The sequence below is a fragment of the Balaenoptera physalus genome (assembly GCF_965194825.1).
Source record: "Balaenoptera physalus genome assembly, chromosome: 16".
In the NCBI taxonomy this organism is placed as follows: domain Eukaryota; kingdom Metazoa; phylum Chordata; class Mammalia; order Artiodactyla; family Balaenopteridae; genus Balaenoptera; species Balaenoptera physalus.
Window position 1 is genome coordinate 62,713,240 of NC_138898.1, and position 13,737 is coordinate 62,726,976.

At 42.6% G+C, this 13,737-nt stretch overlaps 1 long non-coding RNA gene across 3 annotated transcripts in view; it reads left to right on the plus strand.

The window, feature by feature from the left end:
- Window positions 1-12,627, plus strand: part of LOC309646322 — a 45,379-nt gene extending 32,752 nt beyond the window's left edge. For all 3 annotated transcript variants that reach the window (XR_014255286.1, XR_014255287.1, XR_014255288.1), the window contains exon 4: window positions 669-12,627. This is a non-coding gene — a long non-coding RNA (uncharacterized lncRNA). The remainder of the gene's footprint in view (window positions 1-668) is intronic.
- The last annotated feature ends 1,110 nt before the right edge of the window (window positions 12,628-13,737 follow it).

A 13,737-nucleotide genomic window follows, 5' to 3' on the forward strand; every position in this document is an offset into this window, starting at 1 on the left:
AACCTGAGCTTCATTAAGTCCTGAGACCAGGTGTGTGATCTCAGTTAAAAGACATGGTTCAAGTCCCAATCTGGGTTTAGGCTGGGTTCAAGGCCCAGCACATGGGTTCAAGTCCCAATCTGAGTTGCATGGTTTCATTTCCACCATATCCTCTGCTGTAGCTCCTCTCTGAAGTACCCAGATAATAGTACCTCATGCATTTTTCCTGAATTTTTCAGATGCTAAAAACCATCACCAAATGGGAGAAATTAACTACTTGACCATGAGCACGTAGTCCCCAGACCTTCTGGCACCTAAGGATTGATAATGTTAACCTCTGTGACACCACCCTGTTACCTCAACATCAACCAATCAGAGAACTGTGCATAAGCTGATCACATACCCTGGGACGCCCCTCCCTCACCTGGCCTTTAAAAACGCTTTGCTGAAAACTTTCAGGGAGTTAGGGGTTTGGGGGGGCTTGAGCCACCTGTTCTCCTCGCGTGGCCCTGCTATAAACATTTCTCTGCTCCAAACTCTGATGTTTCAGTAATGTTTGGCCTCACTGTGTGTTGGGCACACAAACTTGCATTCAGTAACGTATTGGTGATGGAAACAAAAGAATTTCCAAGTCTAGAGACAGATCTCAACTCTGGCTTCCTGACTCCCTTTTCATATTGTCCTCCTAGGTCATCCTTTCCCCATGGCTGCATAAAATAGATTGAATCAAATGGACCCCATCATCCACGCTGCTTCTCTCTGCTGGGGCCAGGAGCAGCCCGGCTGTGCGGCACCAGCTGAGCGAAGACAGACGGCAAAGCACTATGCTTCTCCTTCCCCGAAAAACAGCCGCTCAAGGTCACAGAGAGCCTTTACAGTGGGTGACTTTAAAGTTACCAGAGTAACTTTACAGTGAGAAACCTGACAAACCCTGTTTCAAGGTCAGCATCCACAGTGATAAGACGTGATAAAAATGGTACTTTATCCCTGCAGTCCTCCTCTCCCCAAGCCCAAAACCCTAGTCTAATCATGAGAGAAACACGAGACAGATCCCAACAGAGGGACATTCTACAAAATACCTGACCAGTACTTCTCAAAACTGTCATCAAAAACAAAGAAAATCTAAGAAACTGTCACAGTCAAGAGGAGCCTAAGGAGACATGACAATTAAAGGCAGTGTGGGATCCTGGAACAGAAAAAGGACACTATGTAAAAACTAAGGGAAACTGAATAACGTATGGACTTTAATTAATAATAATGCATCAATATTAGTTCATTAGTTGTAACAGATATACCATACTAATGTAAGATACTAACAGGGAAAATTGAATGCAGGGTTTATGGGAATTCTCTGTACTATCCTCACAGTTTTTCTTCAAATCTAAAACTATTCTTAAAAAATTAATTTTATTTTGAAACAAAAAATTGACCAGTTTTCAATCTCTCAAAAATATAATGTTAATGTATAATATTTCTTAAAATATTTGCATTCAAGAAGGAGCTTCAGAATAGACCACATGAATAAAATACAGCAAAATTGATTTCTCCAGAGAATAAGAAGATAATACCCAGGTATTCAATGATACAAGGGATCAAAGGAAGAACAAGCTGAGGGAAGGGAAATTATTCCAATCAGTCTCGTGCTGCAGAAACCATAAATATAAAGATGAAACTATGCCATGAATCTCTCTTTGAGAAAGGGGAGGTGATCAATAGCATGCACCTAGTTTCACTGCCCCACTGAGATGACACTCTTCCCAAAGGGGAAAAATGAGCTGCCAATGAGAAATCGTTTGGATAACTAAGAAAGACACCTTCTCAGAAACTTCCAAATCAAGTTTGATGGTTGGTCAATGTGCCAAGCAGTGGTTATATGTCATTTCTTCTCCAGAAGATGGAGCTTTAGTCTAAAACATGAATGCAAAGACAAGTTGGCAAACAGGGTCCAGAATGATAGAGTTCAAAGAAAATGCATAAAATTGGGTCCGTATCACAGAGGGTTTCAAAAGCATTTTATTTTATTTTTAATTTTTTTAACATCTTTATTGGAGTATAATTGCTTTACAATGGTGTGTAAGTTTCTGCTTTATAACAAAGTGAATCAGCTATACATGTACATATATTCCCATATCTCCTCCCTCTTGCGTCTCCCTCCCACCCTCCTTATCCCACCCCTCCAGGTAGTCACAAAGCACCGAGCTGATCTCCCTGTGCTATGCGGCTGCTTCCCACTAGCTATCTATTTTACATTTGGTAGTGTATATATGTCCATGCCACTCTCTCACTTCGTCCCAGCTTACCCTTCCCCCTCCCCGTGTCCTCAAGTCCATTCTCTTCGTCTGCGTCTTTGTTCCTGTCCTGCCCCTAGGTTCTTCATAACCATTTTTTTTTCTTTTTAGATTCCATATATATGTGTTAGCATACGGTATTTGTTTTTCTCTTTCTGACTTAACTTCACTCTGTATGACAGACTCTAGGTCCAGCCACCTCACTACAAATAACTCAATTTTGTTTCTTTTTATGGCTGAGTAATATTCCATTGTATATATGTGCCACATCTTCTTTATCCATTCATCTGTCGATGGACACTTAGGTTGCTTCCATGTCCTGGCTATTGTAAATAGAGCTGCAGTGAACAATGTGGTACATGACTCTTTTTGAATCATGGTTTTCTCAGGGTATATGCCCAGTAGTGGGATTGCTGGGTCATATGGTAGTTCTATTTTTAGTTTCAAAAGCATTTTAAATCTCCTTGGAGATGAGTTCATTTGACCTGATTCTCCCACCTATTATAAACATCCATTGCTTCAGCTGTTTTTAGCCAGGCAAAAAAGAAAATTTCAGTGGGAGTCCTAAAAATGATTATGTATCATCTTGTTTTAGTGTGGTCCAAAAGTCCAAAGGCTGACCATAACTTGTCACGCAATTTGTATGTTGAGGGAGATGACATATAAATTCACTGTTCTGGTAAATTTATTACACAGAAATGAATTTTGTCTAAAATATTCAGACGTAAAATTCATCTCTCATGCTTTATTCTAAAACAGATCAATCGGTCTTAGCCCCCATCTCAGGCACATTTTTCTCATTTCTAACCTCCATATATAAACCTGTAGCGAAGAATTCTGATGGGGATACTGTTATGGACTGAATGTTTATATCCCCCCATACGTTGAGATCTTAACCTCAATATAAAGGTATTAGGATGTGGGAACTTCGGGTTGGGATTAGTGCCCTTATACAAGAGCACCCCAAAGAGCGCCCTTCTGCCATGTGGGGACACAGCTGTTCATGGATGAGGAAGCTGACTCTTACCAGACGCTGAATCTGCCTTGAACTTAGATGGACTTCCCAGCCTCCAAAACCATGAGAGATAAATGTTTGTTTTTTTAAGCCATTCAGTCTATGGTATTCTGTTTTGACAACCCAAACAGACTAAGACACGTATCTTGACTCAGATGCTCATCTTTGACTCATCATAATGACCATAGCAATGTCTCATGAGGAGCCAGGATGGCTCATGTGCCATCCCTATTTGTAGCCAGCAATGTGGCATAATGTAATTGGCCACTGCCTACCTTTTCCCAGGTCAAGGAATCTGAAAAAAATTTACACTCTGTTAGCTGGGAAGAAGAGAGGGAGATATGTTTTTAGGCAATAAACAATGTCTGCCACAGTATATGTATCCATTGAATGGCGGGGATATTGAATAATATCCTATGAACTGAGAAGGAACTTTGAGACCAAAAAACCAAGCAGGCAACTCCATGAAGTACAATTATGAGGTTTATCACGGGTAACTTACATACAGGCAGGATCAGGCAGATGACAATCCAGAGGCATTCACAGCTGCGCTCCGAGCCACCAAAAGGGGTACAGGGAGATTAAAAGGGGCCAAAGCTGAAGATACAATCTGACCACTAAGGGAGAAGCACATACACAACGATGGGAATCAGGGATTTTTTTTCCTACCCCAGGGGTCTCATGACCATTAACCCTCTGTGTCAGCAAAGACATTCTTGCAGTTTTCACATCAGATGAAGGTAAGGGTAAAAGCTGATAGGGAACTTATCTGGCTTGGGCGCATTCCTTATGAGCAGGCTAAAGCTCAGTCATGCAGAAAGGGGAGGGGTAGGACTTAGGGCTTAAGATGGAGCTGACAGAATGGAGTCAGTGTGGTTCAGCCACAGTATCAGTTAGCTATTGCTGCATAACAAACTAGTCCAAAACTCAATGACTTAAAACAATAGGTATTTGGAGTCTGTAGGTCAGCTGGGTGGTTCTGTTGGTCTTAGTGGGCTCATACATACATCAGTGTTAGGTGTGGTTTGGGTAGGTGGCTCTGCTGATCTAGGCTGGGCTTTCTCACATGATAAAAGGTAGGCTGGCTGTAGGCTGAGGTGGCTTGACTAATTTCCCAACATGGTCTTTCATTCTTCATCAGGCTAACTTGGGCTTGTTCATATGACAGAGTTGGGATTCCAGGAGAAGCAGCAAAAGCTGGAAGGTCATCTTAAGGCCTAGGCTCAAAACTGACACACCTTCAATTCTACTACATTCCTTTGGCCTGAACAAGTCATCAGGCCAGCCCAGACTGAAGGGCTGGGGAAACAAACGGTTCTATTTCTTGATGGGAGGAGCTGCAGAGTCACATTATAAGGGGTGTTGTTACAGGAAGAGATAAAGAGTTATTGTTTTTGCAATCAAGCTGCCACACGTTTTTAGTATTGAGTAAACTTTGAGCATGCTTGTAAGGCTAGATCGTGTTTGTAAGTGTAGATGGATTACAACTGAGATGGAAAAATTGATCATACAAAAGGGAATTTCATTATCCTTGCAATCACACAACCTCACATTTTATGCCATCAGATCATTTGGACCATTGCATTTTGGCGGGGATTTTATCGCATTTACACACCACAGACACATAGTATATATAAGTTGGTGATTGACTCTCCAAGGACCTCTGATAAAACCTGTTGACCAAGCAAAGCTGTTGATTGGATGTACTACAGTAGAGGAGAGCATCATCTTAACAGAGTCTTGGTAGTATCTTAAAATGGGGAAATTAGTGTTGGGGAGGAAAAACTTTTCCTCTGTCCTCTTAGACTGTTTATCTCAGGCCCCATGAATTACACTAGCAAAAGACAAATTTAGTGGGAAAAAAGTCACACAATTTTTACTAATATTTAAGTGCATGGGAGTTCATAGAAAAGAAATGAAAACTTGGAAAAGTTGTTCAGGGGTTTATGTACCCTTCTAACAAAGGAAAGAGGGCTTGGGCTTCAAGAGACAATAAATTATGGGGAAATTACTAGAAAATATATGGAGAGAACTAATGGGAGAACAGGAGTCATTTTAGTAAGGTCTATGTATGCAAACTCATTTTGGTACAGACTTCCCACATTCAATGACAAGAGTCACTTTTCTCTTGTTAGTAGTGGGGAGAGGGGGAGGGTGCCATCCTCAAAGGATAATTTTTGTCCTGCTTTCAGTCAGATAAGGGGAGGGCAGAGAACTCTTCCTGCATCTATTGACTCTTAACTGTCTTCAGGGCAAAGTAATCCTTACACCAAAGTGGCATGTTTTGGGGTGGCATATTCTGATCCCCTTTATTAGCAGAGAGTATTTATAGGACTTTAGGGCTTAGGCTGGGTGATTTTAATGTGGGTTTTGCAAGGTAGGGGACCATCTAGGATTGGGCATAGCTTATGACATAATAGCTTTGGGTAAGTGGGCCCAGTGATTCTAAAGTCTTAAGAGCAGATCTTGATGACCACCCTATTTTAGCTGGTTCACAGTCTTATCTTCTAAGAGCAAGTATTTCCTGAAATCAACAGCTAACTGTTTTAGGCCTGGTTTCTGTGTTATTTAATATAAGCATGGAAACATATTTCTGGTCCCAGTATGGTTTAATTCAGACACAGGAAATTATGTCAGTTTCCGTTCTCATATATATTCAACTTGTTTTATTTATCCCCTCCTTTTCTCCAACTCCAGCTGTCTCTGGGTGAAATGTTCCATGACCTTACTTCTTAGAAGTATGAAATGATTTTGAACTGCAAACAAAGTGTGTTTAAATCCAGGCAAAACAGTCAACACAACACTGAAAAAGCTAGCTCAGTTCTAGGTAGGGAATTAATTGAAAGGCCTGATTTCACTATTTTTGCAAGCAGGACACAGACTCCCACACAACCTCTTTTAAAAATCACTTTATCTTCAGTAAAGCTAGTTTTCTCAACCAACGTTCAGAACATAACACTGTAAAAAGCTCTGACATTGACGGATTCCGAAGAAAATAAGGCAAGATATAAAACTTAGAATACTACTCACTGAACATATGGCTAGACGCTTTATTTAAAGGAAAAGGACAAGGAATCCAGAAGTGCTATAATTAGAAAAACTTCATGCACTGTTCACAAGAACAAGTAGCTTTCCTGGGACCCAAATGTTTAAGATAATGGCCTCTGACATTTTGAAAAACGGCCATATTGTACCAAGTGAATAAACGTGAAAAGGCATGGTCTGTGAGAAGAAAATTGTGTGATGTGACATATTTTTGGTTGTCTATTGACAGGGATAAGATGATGGACTGTGAGTGTTTTCTTTGTTGCCATGACAATCATTTCCCTTTGTAAGATGGACAGCTGCACCATGATTTGGTGAGTTCGGCCAATGCCATAACAAGCTGAGGTAGGTGGAAATCAGCCTCCTTTTGCTGATATGATCAGGAAGGCCTTCTACTCCCACCCTGCTCCATTCCATTCATCACACAGCAACAGGCACCATCACACCCCTGTATACAAAACCCATCAATGCCATCTTCCTGTATCAGCCTTAACTCCATACCTGCCCCCTGGCTCTTTCAACAATTTTACCTGGTACCAGTCTCCCCAAAACCAGTTTCTCATCTTTGGAAGGCTTTTGTCTACCTCTGCATAGCTGCTCCTTCCACTTGGAATGCTCTCCCCCCAGATCCCTACATGGCTGACTTCTAATCCTTCCTCAGGTGGCAGAAAATCTTACCTACAGAAAGACCTTCCTTGCCACCCTGAATACCACAAGTCTTCCCAGCCCTGTCCCTTTTAACGCGCAGCTCCTCATTTGTTTTCATCATAATTACCCCAAATTTTAAGTATATTATGTCTCTGTCCATTCACTAATCTGCTGTCCTTCTTTCTAACAGAACATGACTCCCACGAGAATAGGGACCCTGTCAGTTTTGTTCATTGAAATATCCCCAGTGCCTGGTACATCTAAACTCAATAGATATTTGTTGAATAAAATGAACCATAAAGGTCAAGCCAGCCAAGAAATGAATGGAGAAAGGAGGGAGGAAGGAAGAAAGACATCTGATCACACCAATTGAGCACCTAGATCCAGCTGTGCCTGATTACACTAAATAGACTTTTCAATTATGTGAGTCAAAAATTCTATATGTATTGCTTACGCCAGTCTGGCTTGTGTTTCTGTCCTTTTCCATTGAAAAATCACTTCAAATATGCTTGGTGGTGGTGGTGGTGGTGATGGTGTATACCCTTCTATTTGAATATCTTTCTATAGACTTTGTTTTTGAAATGGCCACTACTAAATTTCTATGTGCAGGCAAGTGTTTTGTCTGGTAATACGGTCTTTCCACAGAGACTCTCCAGAACTGGTTATTGACAATGGTCATAACTACAGATTTTTGTTAATTCTGATGTTCTCTGTACAAATACACCTGTAGTCAAGAACAGGGGTTGCTGGGGGAGCGGAGGGTGGCACTCTGGTGAGGGGAGAGAAATCAGTGACCCTGTCGGCCCTGAAAACTCAAAAAGGAATACAGAATTGTTACAAGTTCTTGGCTTTCCATGTGACCCCGGATTTTGAAGATGTATTTGAAGGGGTCCCCAATTTTATATTTTCTCAGTCCCCCCTTTTCTCAAGCCTCTTTCCTTAAAGCTGCATGAGAATTTAGTTACTTTATTTAGGGGCCAGCTGCTCTGCCCAAGGAAAATGGAAAACAAGCATGTCTCTGAGGATAACAAGTGTGGTTGGCCTTGGGTGGAAGGGAGTGGAGCAGATAAAGGTCCTTAAAAGACGAATAAGGAGCCGAAAAATATCACGTGTCTCTGGGAAAGTAAGAGATCATTATAGAACAAGATAAGTAAACACTCCGAGCCTGTGTTGCGATAGAAAACAGGACCCCTCAACCTTTGGGCAGGGAGAGGAGGGTGGTGGGTCTGAATGGCCCAGGGAAGAAGAGCTTAGAGAGAGAAGGGAGGGGGGGTCAGGGAGCTGTAACCCAAGTCTGCAGCTGCTTCTTGGACCTCAGTAGCAGGGATGTGTCTTTATTCCCATCGGTTGGGAAACTGATGGAAAAGGCTGAAAAATTCATAATAAAGCTAGGACTGTGTGCCAGGTACCATTCTAAGTGTTTTTCGTACATTAAACCATTTAACCCTGTCAAAGAAAACTCAGAGCTGGACAGTAAAGTGGCAAAAGCAGATTTACTCGGAACTATCACAACAGGGGGAAAGAGACTTCTGGGTGGAACCGGGTTCAATTCGGAATACAACAAGGACAAGTGGGGATTCATAGCCCAGGAGAAAGTTGAGGGTTTGGGGATGGAAAATCACTAAGAGGAAACATTGGGGATTCTGGCTAAACCAGCCTAACAGGATTCTCGCTGCAAGTGGGCCGAGCTGATCAGACATCACCTGAGGGACGGTGGAGGCGGTGAGGAATTTGGTCAGACATTGATGGTGATCAGAGGTTGAGGGTCAGGGATTCTGGCTAAGCTGACTTGACAGGATTCTCGCTAAAACTGGGCCATGCGAAGAAGAGCGTGGAAGCCCAAAAGCTGAGCCCTAGCTGGGAAGAGAGTTCAGAGAAGCCGGATTAAAGTTTGGTTAAGGAGAGGGCCTTTGTCAACCCTAAAACAACTCTATGAGATAGATAGTATTATTCCCGTTTACAAATGAGAACACAGGTATAGAGAGTCCGGCCAGCCATGGATTCAGCACTCCGTACTTAGGCAGCGTACTTTACGGAGGGCACGGTGTGGATACGTTAATCTGCTGCACACGTGGCTACTTCTTTCCAATCAGCGGTCACAAGATCCTTTCCTTGTACCTCAATTTCAGCTCCTTGCAGAATGACTAATTACCTCTTCGAGGTAATGCTCCAAGGCCTCCCGAAATGAAATCCACATTTTTCAAGTGAAGGGGATCAGGATAGGCCACCCCAAAATATACCACTGTGGCATAAGAATCATTTTGAGCTGAAGGCATGTGCATTCCTGAAATCCGTTATCTACCTAAAAGCAGAACCTCCTGAAAGAGCACAGCTGTCCTAAGTCCCCTCTCCAGGAGCTGCTCTAATCTCCTGAGGTGAGACGTCACTACCCCACCCAGACAAACATTGTCACAAGACTCTCCTATCTCCCATTTAGTCTTTCATGGGCTCACTGAGCTTTCCAAAACATTGTTTGCTTTTCTATAAATACTCTTTCTCCCACTTCTGTTTCCCCTACTAAGTTAGGAGTATAGATCTCAAATTCTAACCACCCCTTTGACCTACTTACCTCTCTTCCATGTATATGTGCGATGCACATGCTAGCAGACTTCTGTTTGATTTTCCCTTGTTAATTGGTCTTTTGTTGGGCTCGTTCATAGGGCCCCAGCTGAAGACTCTTAAGATGGGTAGAGGGAAAAGATTTTTTTCTTCCCCTACACAATTCAGATGGTCTTAAGCACACCCTCCCTCCATCCAGTCTTTTTTGCATGGTGAAGCAACAAATAATTTGACACCTGGTTCTGTTTATATAGAAGACCACTCTCGTGGTGTGGTCACATTTCCTGATGTCTCCACTCTGAGGTTTGGAGCCTAAAGGGTTGGGAGAATGCATTATACTGGAGAGTACGCAGTTTCTTTCTTCAGATTTTTTAATATAAATTTATTTGTTTATTTATTTATTTTTGGCTGCGCGGGCTTTCTTTAGTTGCAACGAGCCGGTGCTACTCTTCATTGCGGCGCGCAGGCTTCTCATTGCGGTGGCTTCTCTTGTTGCAAAGCACAAGCTCTAGGCACACGGGCTTCAGTAGTTGTGGCACGCGGGCTCTAGAGCACAGACTCAGTAGCTGTGGCACATGGGCTCAGTTGCTCCGCGGCATGTGGGATCTTCCCGGACCAGGGATCGAACCTGTGTCCCCTACATTGGCAGGCAGATTCTTAACCATTGCACCACAAGGGAAGTCCCCATTTCTTCAGATTTTAATAGCATCTGGTATCCAAACTTTACAATGCCTTTGCTTCTTTTTTTGGCTGTGCCAGATGGCATGCAGGATCTTAATTCCCCAACCAGGGATCGAACCCATGCTCCCTGCAGTGGAAGCGCAGAGTCCTAACCACTGGACCACCAGGGAAGTCCCCTGCCTTTACATTTTAAACAGACTTCTCAGCAGAACTGATCTGGAGAATTGCCTTAGTTATTTCTTATGTCTAACAAGTCACACCAAAACGTAGTGGCTTAAAACAGCCATTGATGTATGATTTTTCATGATTCTGTGAGATGGGTGGGCAGTTCCTTCTGCTGGTCTCAGCTGGGGTCACTCATGTGGCTGCATTCAGCTGGGGGGTCAACCGGGCTGGATGGTCCACAACGGCCTCACTCACATGTCGGGCAGTTGGTGCTACTATTGGCCGGGTCACCTTCCCTGTGTGGTTTCACACGGCCTCTCATCCACGGGCTCCATGGGCTTCCTTACATGGTGGGCTCAGGCAGCGTTCCAAGACAGCAAAGGCAGAAGCTGCAAGACCCTTGAGGCCTGGGCCCAGAAGTTGCACAACATCTCTAGAACTGAAACAGGAGGGACGGGGGCAGGGAACAACCCTTAAAGAATGACAGAGCTGTTGAGGACACAATAAAAAGTGGTTAGAACCGATTACTCCCAAGATGGTGGAAGATTCAACTTCCAGTAGACCTTGAGCCTCACTATACGCTCATTGTATTCATTAGCATATGCTAAACGAGACACATCCACAGGCGCCATGACAGTTCCAAGGCTGACCATAAAAGGCCAAAAAGTGGGTGGTGGCCCAATTCCTGGAAATCGCTGCCCTTTCCCCAAAATAGTTGGAGTAATCCTCCCACTTATTAGCCTGTGAAGTTACCCAGCCCATAAAAACTAACCACCCCATATTTTGGGACTGCTCTCACTTTCTGAGACGACCCCATGCCCTGGGGGCTGCTCTTGCCTTTTGAGACAGACCGAATTCTGTCTGTGGAGTGTGTGTCTCTCTAAATAAAGCCACTTCTTATCTCTCACTTTGTCTCTCACTGAATTCTCTCTGCGACGTGACATAAAGAACCTGAGCTTCATTAAATCCTGAGAGCAGGTGTGTGATTTCAATTAAAAGACGTTGGGTTCAAGTCCCAATCTGAGTTGTGTGGTTTCAGAACCATATTCTATTGACCCAGGCAAGTCAGAGGCCAGTCCAAACTCAGGGGCAGGTGGAGAAATAGATTCCACCTTTAGATGCAGAGAGAATCCTGCTGCAAATGTGCATATATACGGGGTGAGGGGGAAGGAGTAGCTGCAGCTACTCTTACAAACTACCACAAATCACATGTCAACTTTTTAACAGAAGGAACCAACAAAAGCAAGAAGAAGTTGACACAGTGCTTTTCAAGAAGGAGGTCTTGATACAAAAAAAGGGGGAGGATTATACTGCAAGATTAGGTTCTAGAAAGAACTACCTGGTTAAAGATTGTGAGTCTCGTCACAAACTGGTTAAAGATTGTTAGGTAATAAAACTCATGACTAAGTTGTTTGGGGTAAAGGTTAATTTCATAGACTGGGCCATTAATCAGATATAACCACCAATAAACAAAGACATCAAACAACAAAATTCCTCTTCTATCGACAAGTTGCTCAAGTTTGTTAGCAGTTATCTGCACAGTGGAACTTGGCCTTGTCTCAATTTTTGGACAACTTTTATCTTCTCCACACATAATCCTCTTTACATCCCCGTCCACTTCCCACACCCTAGCTTCTTGGATAAAGATACCATTCTGAAAATTAAAGCCTGTTGAACACGTAACACATAAAATTTTCTTACCAAGAAACTCAATTTGCAGTATTTCTTGACCCTTAATATCACACAGATATAAATATTACACACATCAAAATTTGAATCATAATATCCTTGCCTTTCTGGCCTCTTTCTTGGTCCGTTTTGAATGGTTTTCTTGTCATCACATCAGTCGTAATGGCAATATCTGTTACGATCCTCTGCGTAGCAAGCAATGGAGATCCATGTTCACTGTCTTGAACAGTAATGAGAATGTATCACCCCACAAAATTCATAAGCCCAGCAACAGAGCAGACTTCAGCAGCTCAGCCATGTCACCAATGACCTAGTTTCTCTTGGTTATCCTTCGATTTCTCTAAAATTGGCTTCAAACTAAGGCTGTGAAGAGGCGCGGAACATGCCAACCCCAAATACGCCGCTTTGACGTATCGATTATCTTGAGTTGCCGGCACTTGAGAAACAGCAGATGCAGGAAGGGCTCTCTGACCTCCCCTTTCTACCTAAAAGCAGGTCATAAAATTTCCCATGAGAATGGTGCCCTCCCTGCACCAGGGAGAGAAGAACATTCTTATTACCAGAGACAGGGAGTCAACACCAAAATGGACCTGTGCAAACCAACCTACTGTCATAACCCTTATCTTCCATTAGTTTCCCCATATATTTCCTAGTCACTGCCCCACAATTTACTGACCCTAGCCCAGGCTCCTTTGTCTCTTTTCTCAACCCCACAATTTATCGTCATTTGTAAGCTTTTGGGTCTATCGGATTCTTCGGGTCTTCATTTTCCTTCTAAAGATTCCCATGTTCACATAAAAATATTACATAAAATCTCTATGCTTTTCTCCTATTAACCTGTCTTACGTGAGTTTAGTTCTTAGGCTCAGCTACAGGACCTAAGAGGGTAGAAGGAAGTTTTTCTACCCTACATCTGCCTCCCAATGTGGTCCAAGGATGCCTGCCAGGAGCCCCAGGGCTACATACTTCTTTTCCTATTAGATGAAACAACATCTTTCCCAGAATTTTTCTCAGAAAAGGAAGGAAACTTCTTTCCCAGAATTTACCAGCATCTCATTGTCACTTCTCTGCCCAAATATGGTCACGTGGACAAACATTCTTAAGACAATTGTGGGTCTTGAGAAATGAAACTGTGTTTGCTGATTGCCTTAAGTTGCTCAGGTGCCACCTCCAAGTCTATAGGTGGGGTCAATCCTACCTAAATTGTTTGGCTAATTTTGTTCAAGGAAATCCAGTGGACTGATGCCAGTGGAAAGGAATGGGTGCTAGGTGGCAAGCAATAAGGTTCAATTATGATGGCTTAACTTTTACTTGTGAAAATTCTATAGACTGTATCTCTACCTTCTAAAACATATTGGGATAAAAGATTTAAACATTGGTGGAAACGTTTGTAAAAGTGCTTCTGTTCAAAAACAGTATGGAGGTTCTTCAAAAAACTAAAAATAGAACTACCCTATGATCCAGCAATTCCACTCCTGGGTATATAGCCAAAGAAAATGAAAACACTAACTCAAAAAGATACATGCACCCCGATGTTCATAGCAGCATTATTGACAATAGCCAAGATATGGAAGCAGCCTAAGCATCCATCAAGAGATGAATGGATACAGAAAATGTGGTATATATATATATATACAATGGAATGCTAAAAAAGAATGAAATTCTACC